This window comes from Mandrillus leucophaeus, unplaced genomic scaffold (assembly GCF_000951045.1).
Source record: "Mandrillus leucophaeus isolate KB7577 unplaced genomic scaffold, Mleu.le_1.0 Scaffold401, whole genome shotgun sequence".
In the NCBI taxonomy this organism is placed as follows: domain Eukaryota; kingdom Metazoa; phylum Chordata; class Mammalia; order Primates; family Cercopithecidae; genus Mandrillus; species Mandrillus leucophaeus.
In genome coordinates, this window is record NW_012104266.1 from 1,459,657 (window position 1) to 1,470,801 (window position 11,145).

Sequence of the window (11,145 nt, forward strand, 5' to 3'; positions counted from 1 at the left end):
TTTTTTTTTTTTAGTAGATGCCCTAGGATTTTCTATATACAACATCATGTCATCTGCGAATAGATAGTTTGACTTCTTCCTTTACATTCTGGATATCTTTTCTTTTTCTTGTCAATTGCTCTAGCTAGAATCTCTAAGTACAATATTGAATACAACTGTCATTCACTTATAGTCCTTAAAGCAGAGTGTTGCAAACTGGGCCATTCACTTTTTCTTGATTGATATTTCTTATGTATCTAGTTACTTATTATTGAGGACAGAAATCCTTAGTATTGATAAACCCCAATTATGTTCAGTACCTCGAAAGTATTCAAGTAGTATAGAATTAATAATGATACTTAGAAAAAAATGGCCTCTTGGCTGGGCGCGGTGGCTCATGCCTGTAATCCTAGCACTTTGGGAGGCTGAGGCGGGTGGACTCTTGTCTCAAAACAAACAAACAAACACACAAACAAAATTAGGTGTGGTGGCAGACGCCTGTAATCCCAGCTACTTGGGAGGCTGAGACAAGAGAATTGCTTGAACCCAGGAGGTGGAGGTTGCCATGAACCGAGATCACGCCACTACTCTCCAGCCTGGGCAACAGAGCAAGACTGTCTCAGGGGGAAAAGAAAAGAAAAAAAATGGCCTCTCAAAGCCTTGCTTGGACCTTCTTTCTCTGTTGCTTTGGCTGACTCCTCTCCATCACCTGCCTCTTAACTGTATATGTTTTGCAGGCTTCTGTCCTAGGTTGTCTTTTTTTTTTTTTTTTTTTTTTAACTTCAGTTTTCTCATTCCCTCATGCCCTCAGCTTCCACTACCAACATTAGGTTGACAACTCACACATTGTCTATGTCGACAATCCAGACCTCTATTTTGTCATTTAGACCTACATTTCAATTGGCTTGTAGCCAATTACATGTTATCTCCACCCGGACATTCTGCATACACTTAAACTCAGCATGACCAAAACTGCACTGATTGACTTTCCCCAAATTTTGCTCTTTTTCCTCTATTTACTATCCTGGTTAGTGGCACAACTAGACTTCCAGGCACCCAAATCAGAAACCTGGGAATCATTCTAGTCTTCTTCCATTCCTTACCCCCTACATTTAACTGGTTATTAAGTTCCCTTGATCCTACCTTCTAAATATCTGAATTTGGTTTCTTTCTCTTTACCCCTACAACCACTGCTGTAGTTCAGTACTTCCTGGTTTCTTACCTGAATTATCATCATTGTATCCTAATTGGTGTCCCTATCTCCTAGCATAACTCCTCCAATCTATTTTACACTCTGTTCCCAGGGTTATATCCATGTCCTCTTCCCTGGAACCCATGAGTGTTAATTTATATGGCAGAAAAGAAGGACTTTGCAGATATGATTAAGTTAAGGATCTTGAGATAGAGAGATTATCCAAGTGGGCCCTAAATGCAATGACAAATGTCCTGATAAGAGAGAGAGAAATTTGACACACAGAGACGAGGAGAAGGCCATGTGATGATGGAGGCAGAGACTGGAGTGAAAGGGCCACAAGCCAAGGAATGCCAGCAGCCACCAGAAGCTGGAAGAGACAAGAAACAGATTCTCCCCTAGAGCCTCTGGAAGGAGTATGCCCCTACCAACACCTTGATTTCATCTCAGTGATAATGACTTCAGATTTCTGTCCTCCAGAACTGTAAGAAAATACATTTCTCTTGTTTTAAGCCATCAAATTTGTGGTAATTTGTTACAACAGCCTCAGGAAACTAATACAGTGACTTTCTAAAATTCAATCCTATCACAGATGGAAAAAAATGATTTTCTCTGTCTCTGTGTCTCTGTCTCTATATATCTATCATTCCATTTATGTATTTATGTATCTATATGTCTATGTATGTATGTATGTATCTATCCATGTGTGTGTATACCTGAAAGAAAAAACTACCAAAATGTTAAAAATTATTTCTGGACAGTGGGATTATGATGATTTTTATTCTGTGCATTTTCCAATTTTTCCCTCAAAAAGCATATATTACTTTTGTAATCAGAAAAAGCAATATAAATTTTTTTTTAAACCCTTCAATGGCTCCCCATCACTTACAGATTAAAGTGCAAACTTCTTTTTTTTTGAGAGGGAGTCTCGCTCTGTCGCCCGGGCTGGAGTGCAGTGGCCGGATCTCAGCTCACTGCAAACTCCGCCTCCCGGGTTTACGCCATTCTCCTGCCTCAGCCTCCGGAGTAGCTGGGACTACAGGCGCCGGCCACCTCGCCCGGCTAGTTTTTTGTATTTTTTAGTAGAGACGGGGTTTCACCGTGTTAGCCAGGATGGTCTTGATCTCCTGACCTCGTGATCCGCCCGTCTCGGCCTCCCGAAGTGCTGGGATTACAGGCTTGAGCCACCGCGCCCGGCCTAAAGTGCAAACTTCTAAGCATAGCACAGGGCCTTAATTTTTTGGTCTTTGCCTATGTCTCTAGCCTAATTTCCTATCACTCAGCCTCCCAACTTCTCTTCAGCCATGAAAAACTACCCAAAACATATCATTCTGCCTCTGACACTTTGCATATTGACCTTTTTGACTTCATCCTCTTGGTCAAGAACTAATTCATATCAGGGAAGGTGGCTCATGCCTGTAATCCCAGCACTTTGGGAGGCTGAGGCAGGAGGATGGCTTGAGCTCAGGAGTTTAAGACCAGCCTGGGCAACATGGCAAAACCACGTTTCTACAAACACACAAACAAACAAATTAGCCGAGTGTGGTGGTAAGCATCTGTAGTCCCAGCCACTTGGAGGCTGAGGTAGCAGGATTGCTTGAGACCAGGAGGTCAAGGCTGCAGTGAACCGTGTTCATGCCACTGCTCTCCAGCCTGGGTGACAGTCAGATAGTGTGTCAAAATAAATAAATAAATATATAAACCAATTCAAAGGTATTCTTTCCTGCGAAGCCATTCCTGATCTACTTAAGCAGATCTATGTTACCCTTTACTGCTAACTGTACCTCCAATATGTTACTATTATTTTATTTGCATAAGGTATTGCAATTATTGGTTGTTACATGAACATTTTTCCAGTTATTTTATTAACAACGTATAAATTCATTAAAATGTTATTGAATCTATAGTGGTTTTTTGTAATTATGTATTTTCTCACTCAGCAGATAACTAAAAACTATCATGTGGCAATCTATAAAATGTTTGACATTAAAAAGTAGTCCTGGGCAGGTACAGTGGCTCACGCTTGTAATCCTAGCACTTTGAGAGGCCGAGGTGGGCGGATCACTTGAGGTCAGGAGCTTGAGACCAGCCTAGCCAACATGGTGAAACCCTGTCTCTACTAAAAATACAAAAGTTAGCCGGGCATGGTGGCAGGCCCCCGTAATCCTAGCTACTCGGGAGGCTGAGGCAGGAGAATCGCTTGAACCTGGGAGGCAGCGGCTGCAGTGAGCCGAGATCACACCACTGCACTCCAGTCTGGGCAACAGAGCCAGAATCCGTCCCCCCGCCAAAAAAAAAAGTGGTCCTCCGCTGGGCGCCCTGGCTCATGCCTGTAATCCCGGCACTTTGCCAAGCGAAGGCGGGATTGCTTACACTCAGGAGTTTAAGCCCAGTCTGGGCAACATGGTGAAACCCTGTCTCTACAAAACATACAAAACATATAAAACGCCCCCCCCGCCCCGGGCGTAGTTGTGCACTCCTGTAGTCCCAGCTACTCAGGAAGCTGAGGTGGGAGAATCGCTAGAACCTGAAAGGCAGAGGCTGCAGTGAGCCGTGTTTGTGCCACTGCACTCCAGCCTGGGTGACAGAACAAGACTCTGTCTCTAAGTAAATAAATATAAACAGTACATACATAGAAAATAGAAACGCAAGAAAGTGGTCATAATTGCTATCTCTAGAGAATGAATAGAGCGGGAGACTTTTCCTTTATACTGTTGGGTATTTTTTTTTTTTTTCCCATGAGTAGGTATTAGTTTTCTTCTTTTTAAACTGAGACGAGGTCTCACTCTGTCACTCAGTCTGGAGTGCAGTGGCGCGATCTCTACTTATTGCAGCCTCTGCTTCCCAAGCGAGCTGAAGCTATCCTCCCACCTTAACCTTAACCTCCCGAGTAGGTGGGACTACAGGGACGCTCCACCATGACAGGCTAATTTTTGCCTTTTTTTTTTTTTTTTTTTTGGAGATGGTTTTTCGCCGTGTTACCCAGGCTGGTCTCGAACTCCTGGGCTTAAGCGATCCTCCCATCTCAGCCTCTCAAAGTGCTGGGATTACAGGCATGAGCACTGCACCCAGCCAGAATTAAAAATTCGGGTTCTCAGTTGCATTAGTTCTATTTCAATGGCTACTTATAGTTAGTAGCTGCCATATTGAACACAGCAGACATAGGACCTTTCCATCATTGCAGACAGTTCTATTGAACAGCCCAAGTCTAGATCACTGCGTTCCCACATAAGGTGGCGCCCATTGGGATACCCTGCAACCCTGAGTGTGAATTAATTAATGGGAATTAACAACAAATACTTATCAATTGATCCTTGTAGTCCTTGGTTAACCACGGGGGCAGGGCGAGTTAGGCATTACTGAAACAATGAAGGTTAGTTACTGATAGGCCTCCTATGGAATATACAGTCTGATCTAGAGGCCTACAATATATCCATGGCAATGATGACACCTGTTGAATCTCTCTGTAAATCATAGGAACAATAGTGATGTTTGGACTGCTAAGTTTTCTGGTTACCATGGAAATGAGGGTGCTGGTTACAATTCTGTGTAATCACGCAGAGACTAAGGTGTGATGCACCCCCTCCTCCCCCATCCCGTCTGTAACCATGACCAAAGAGTTGACTATTTCATTTGCGTTTCCCGAGCAGCCCCAGCAACAGGAGAAGCACCTAGAAATCTGATTAAGTATGTAGTGTCAGGATGCAAGCCCTAAAAAGGAAGTGTGAAAAAGAAACATGGCGGGGCACTTTTTCAGTAGGAAAAGGCCAAATCTATTACATTGAATACAATGACATTGTTACTCTTGCTTCTTGCACAGGCGCAGTGCAGGACTGCTCCGAGCACGCCTACGCGCGCATTTTCTCCCCTTCCTCTCCCTCTTTCCACTTTCCTCTCCCATTTTCTCCTCTCCTTTCCCCCTCCCACCACTTAGTCTTTGAGTCTTTCAGTTAGTTCGTTTATGTCTCTCCTTCCGACCCCCAGCCCCAGCTCCTCTCCTTTTCCTTTTCCCCCTCCCCCTTTCCTTTTCCGTCTCACGCGCCAGGCCGCTTGCACATGCGCATTAGGTACAGAGCCGCGCTCTTTGTCCCCATCTGTCGTTCACACGAACGCAAGCCTTTGGCATTCGGCAGCCAATAGAATCTAAGAAATGGCGGAAAAATGATTCCGCTCGGGAGATAAACCTTGATTAGCAGTTCAGCTAACCAATCGAGAACGCCACTTTGTACCCCTGGGAGGCACCGAGCTCCGTCGTCTCGTTTCCGGCGGTCGCGCGCTCTTTTCTCGGGACGGGAGAGGCCGTGTAGCGTCGCCGTTACTCCGAGGAGAGACCAGTCGGTAGAGGGTGAGTTTTGGGACGGCTTGGTTCTTGTTTGGGAGGGTAGTGGGATTTCTTGGAACAATCAGCGAAAGAAGAGGCCAGGGTGAAGCTAGGTTTGGAGGGAGGATGGCGGTTCCGAGGCCCCTTGAGGCCTTGTCTCCGCCGCCACACTGCCTTCTCAGCCCACCCGCGGGGGCCCACCTCTCTTAACTCGCTTCGCATCGGGCTTTCCCCGTTTTCGTTCCCGCCGCGTTTCTTTGTGCAACTCGTCTCCGAATCTTACCCGTGTCAGTGTAAGTTGCCGGCCTCTGAGCCGCTCTGGGCCCGAGGGTGTGGGGTCTATTATGAGAGATCGCTGAAGTCGTGGTTGGTTGGAGGAGGAGGCGCTTTGTCGGGCGCTCCTCCTCTCGGCCCCGCGAGGCCATTAATTCAGAATGGGCAAATGGGGCCCCTCGAGCGATATTTCTTTGTCAAAATTCTTAGCTGGAAAGTTCCTCTGCATATCCAGAGCCCACCGCTTTCGTAGTCTGATTTCTGTATGCCCTTTTTCTAGTCTTACCGCCTGGCTCCTTGACGCATTTATATAGCGTCACTTTTTAAAATGAAACTTAAATTTATGGATTTCGCATCGAGTATTTTATTTTCCAGATTGAGAAACTCTTACCATAACCTGACACGTTTCTTTGTGTTTTTAACAGAGAAGTCGAGGTTAGAGAGAACTGGGAGGCACTTTGCTGTCTTTAATCGAAGTTGAGGTAGGTGTAAGGGATAGGGTTGCCAGACAAAACACGGGGCACCCAGTTGAATTAGAATTTCACTTACACAACCAATTATTTTTAAGTATACGTTGCATAGTTTCAACTAAATTTGAAATTCAAATTTAATTGTGGGTTGTGTATTTTATTTGCTGAATCTGGCAACTCTAGTGTGGGGGGGGGGTGGCCTGGCTATATTTATACTGTGTCTTTGTCCACCTTCTTTGTTATTAAATGAAAAGTCCTAAGAAACTCTTAGCAAAGGACCTTAGTTCATTTTGCAGCTTTCAGGCTGGCCATCCAGGCGGCCATCTCAGTCTCGTAAATTTATACCAGATTAAGATTTCAGATATGTGTGATGTAGTGTTTGGTCCTGTACCTAAACATTTGTTCAATTGTAACATGCCCAGTAGTTAGTCTTTCTAACCAGCAATACGTATTTTCTCTCAGAATTCTTCATCAGGATTATTAGTCTCAGGAACACATAAGTAGATAGAAATCTTTGCTGCTGATGTTTGCGCTGTGTTCACTTTTCAGAGGCCCAGTATTTAGGCGACGGTGAATTTATTACTCTGAAGAGGGCTCTGCACATATTTCCAAATTATATTGGTGGTCATGAGAAGTAGGTGATAGGAAGAAATACTTCTCGAGCTACTTGCTACTTGGTAGGCACTGTTCTAGGTGCTTTATACAGTATGACAGTCTTCACTAGTACATTCCATCTTGGGCCTCTCCGGGGCCAGGGGAAGAGAGAGGTAACAACACCTGGAACCCAAATAGGAAAAGATTTGATTCTGATGCCCACCTTACCCCATCCCCAGCTCTTTCCAGGGTGGACTTTAGATTTCGTGTGTTTTAACTTCCTGCTTTTATATCTTATTTTTTAAAAGACTATTTCCTTTTTTTTTTTTTTTTTTTTTAAGGTATCTCATTTACCATGAAACTGCTACACCTGCTCGTGGCATTTAAAATCCTTACAACTTTTTGAGAAAACGATGTTGCACTTTGTGGCAAGGGTCACAGGGTAGATTCTATTTTTAAGAATTTATCCTGTGGAAATAATTAAATGGAAATAAAACTGAAAGCCAGAAGACATTTACTGCAGCATTATAATAGGAAAAGCCAAAAACAACAACCTAAATGTCTTGTAGTAGGGTGTAGTTTAGTAAATTAAATTAGTACATCCTGGGGAACTTTAGTCATTAAAAATTACAATTATGTTGACGTTAGCAGAAATTAGGAAACTGAATATACAAGGGTGCATTATCAGTTACCAAAATGATAATGTATGTCTAAATAAGCAAGAATGGAAAATTGTGGGAGGAATATTTAATCATGGATCTGTCCAAAGATTTAGCTATGAGCATTGATTATAATGGTGAAAAATAAGAAGCAACCCAGGTGTCCAGCACAATAGGGACTTGGTTGACAACTGAATGCTGTGTCCATTAACGTAAAAGATTTAATGACGTGAAAACTGTTTATGATACATCATAAAGTGGAAAAAACAGGTTACAGAATAGTTTTTATCATATCTCATTTCAAATACCTAAATTAATGATTAGAAGGATATACCAACATGTTAATAGTGACTATTTTTAGTGGCAGGTCTGTGGATTTTTATATTTGTATTTTTATTTATTTTGGTTTTTCTAAATTTTCTATATTAATACATTTTGTAATAAGTATCTGATAGTAATTTCTGCTTAAAAATTTTTAAATAGGATTTTAAATTGTAATTTCTGATACCTTATAAAATTAATGAAAAACAAAATTGATTAAATGATATAAATGTGAAAATTTAAATCTTGGCTGAAATGTCAAATATTGTGAGGTTTATTACCATCTGCCTCCTTCCACTCCCTATCCACTTTACCTTCCTCCCCCGTTTTAATTTATTTTCCCATAGCACTTACCTCTTCTTAAGTACTATATAATTTACTTATATATGTTGTCTCTCACTAGAAGTAAGCTCTGTAGGCAAGAATCTGCTTTGTTCACTGATCCACTCTAACCATCTAGAATAGTGCCTAGCAAATGGTAGGCATTCACTGAATTTTTTTTTAATGAAATCGTGAATTGAAAAATTATCAGTAACCTACAAGCAATGCAGTTTTCATTTTTGCCTACCTTCTGTTCCTTGTCTATATTCACACCTTTAAAATTAAAAAAAAAAAAAAACCTTTCCCCGTTAGAGTATCAGACATAGTCGTGTTTATGTGGTCTTCATAATTTTTAATGCTGTGAATATTCTATTATATAGCTGTACCATAATTTCATGAAAACCTTTCCCCTAGTTTTGGAAATTTAAGTCATTTTTATTATTTTGTTACCATAAAGGCCATTACAATGAACATTTTCACGAGTGTAGTTTTCAATTTTAAAATTATTAGGATAAATTTCCAGGAGTAGAATTTCCGAATTAAAGACTATGAATGAACATCTTGATAGCTCTTGTTAACTGTTCTTTTACTAAACTTTTGGATACAGAATTTGGTAATTGCATTGATGTTTTCAGTTTTGGTGGGATGTGACATAAAATGGATTAGGAATGTTTTTATACACATGAAAATATTCCCATATACTCATTGTCAAAATCAGTAGTTATCAAGCCTGTGTCACATTTCTTTCATTTGAGAAATATAATTTTTTGTGTTTATTATGTTTTGAGACAGAGTCTGTTGCCCAGGCTGGAGTGCAGTGGCACCATCTTGGCCTACTGCAGTCTCCGCCTCTCAGGTTCAAGTGATGCTCCTGCCTCAGCCTCCTGAGTAGCTGGGATTACAGGTGCCCACCACCATGCCCAGCTAATTTTTGTGTTTTTGGTAGAGACGGGGTTTCACCGTGTTGGTCAGGCTGATCTTGAATTCCTGACCTCAAGCAGTCCACCCTCAGCCTCCCAAAGTGTTGGGATTACTGGTGTGAGCCACCACGCCTGGTCAATTTTATTTTTTGTTTTTTGTGTTTTGTTTTGTTTTATTTTGTTTTGTTTTTGAGATAGTCTCAATCTGTCGCCCAGGCTGGAGTGCAGTGGTGTGATCTCAGCTCACTGCAATCTTTCTCTCCCGGGTTCAAGTGATCCTCCCACTTCAGCCTCCCAAGTAGCTGGGATTACAGGTGCACACCACCATGCCTGGCTAATTTATTTATTTTATTTTTATTTTTGAGGCGGAGTCTAGGTCTGTCGCCCAGGCTGGAGTGCAGTGGCACAATCTCGGCTCACTGCAACCTCCGCCTCCCGGGTTCAGGCGATTCTCCTGCCTCAGCCTCTCGAGTAGCTGGGATTACAGGCACCCGCCACCACTCCCAGCTAATTTTTGTATTTTTAGTAGAGACGAGATTTCACTGTGTTGGCCAGGCTGGTCTCAAAACTTCCTGACCTCATGATCTGCTCGCCTTGGCCTCCCAAAGTGCTGGGATTATAAGCATGAGCCACTGCGCCTGGCCTGATTTTTGTATTTTTAGGAGAAATGGGGTTTCACTATGTTGGCAAGGCTGGTCTTGAACTCCTGACCTCAAAATGATCCACCCACTTCCGCCTCCCAAAGTGCCGCAATTACAGGCGTGAGCCGCCGTATCCTACCTAATTTTCTTTATTTTTATTTATTTGTTTATTTTTTGAAGTGGAGTCTTGCTCTGCCGTCCAAGCTGGAGTGCAGTGGCGCGATCTCAGCTCACTGCAACCTCCACCTCCTGGGTTCAAGCAATTATCTTGCCTCAGCCTCCTGAGTAGCTGGGACTACAGGCACCCGCCACCACGCCTGGCTAATTTTTGTATTTTTAGTAGAGATGAGGTTTCACCATGTTGGCCAGGCTGGTCTCGAACTCTTGATCTTTGTGATCTGCCTGCCTCAGCCTCCCAAAGTGCTGGGATTACAGGTGTGAGCCACCGCAGCCAGCCAATTTTCTCTTATTTCAAAGGAAGCATATAGTATTAATATGATGCTCGTAAAAGTCCTTTTCTGCATCTTTCCTTCAGCTAAATTATTACTAGAGCGTCTTGTGTTTGAGGGAATGGATTTAGGTTTGATGTCCTTTTAATTCCTGGAGAACTGTCCTTGAATAAGGAAGACTGTCCTCAGTTTGTTAACCTGATCAATTTGAAAATTTGCATTTTAAAACTCCACTTTTGAATTCAGTCTGGATTATACCAATAATCTTTTTTTTTTCCTTTATTTTTATTTATTTATTTTGAGACGGAGTTTCACTCCTGTCGCCCAGGCTGGAGTGCAACGGCCATGATCTCGGTCCACTGCAACCTCCACCTTCCAGGTTCAAGCGATTCTCCTGCCTCATCCTGCCGAATAGCTGGGATTACAGGCATGCGTCACCACGCCTGGCTAATTTTTGTATTTTTAGTAGAGACAGAGTTTCACCATGTTGGCCAGGCTGGTCTCGAATTCCCAACTTCAGGTGATCCTCCTACCTTGGCCTCCCAAAGTGCTAGGATTACAGGCGTGAGCCACCGCGCCCGGCCTGTTTATTTTTGAGACCAAGTCTCACTCCGCTGCGCAGGCTGGAGTGCAATGGCAGCATCTCTGCTCACTGCAATCTCGGCCTCCTGGGTTCGAGCAATTCTCCTGCCTCAGCCTCACAAGTAGCTGAGACTACAGGTGCACACTGCCACACCTGGCTAATTTTTTGTATTTTTAGTAGAGACAGGGTTTCACCATGTTGGCCAGGCTGGTCTCAAACTCCTGACCTCAGGTGATCTGGTCTGCCTCAGTCCCCCAAAGTACTGGGATTACAGGCATGAACCGCCGCGCCCAGCCTATTTTTTTCATTTTTTTGAGATAGGGTCTCATTTTGTTGCCTAGGGTGGAGTGCAGTGTTATGATTTGCCTCACTGCAACCTCCTCTTCCTGGGCTCAAGTGATTGTCCAGCCTCAGCCTCCCAA

General features: G+C 43.0%; 1 protein-coding gene across 4 annotated transcripts in view; it reads left to right on the top strand.

The window, feature by feature from the left end:
- The window catches only part of NONO (non-POU domain containing, octamer-binding), an 83,611-nt gene that overhangs the window by 59,470 nt on the left and 12,996 nt on the right, over positions 1 to 11,145 (top strand). For 2 of the 4 annotated variants that reach the window (XM_011992064.1, XM_011992065.1), the window contains exon 1: positions 4,932 to 5,516. The gene's annotated coding sequence lies outside the window, so the exon portion shown is untranslated. Of the gene's footprint in view, positions 1 to 4,931; positions 5,517 to 6,190; positions 6,248 to 11,145 lie in introns of those variants that run through there. The other 2 variants (XM_011992063.1, XM_011992062.1) reach the window with 2 other exon arrangements.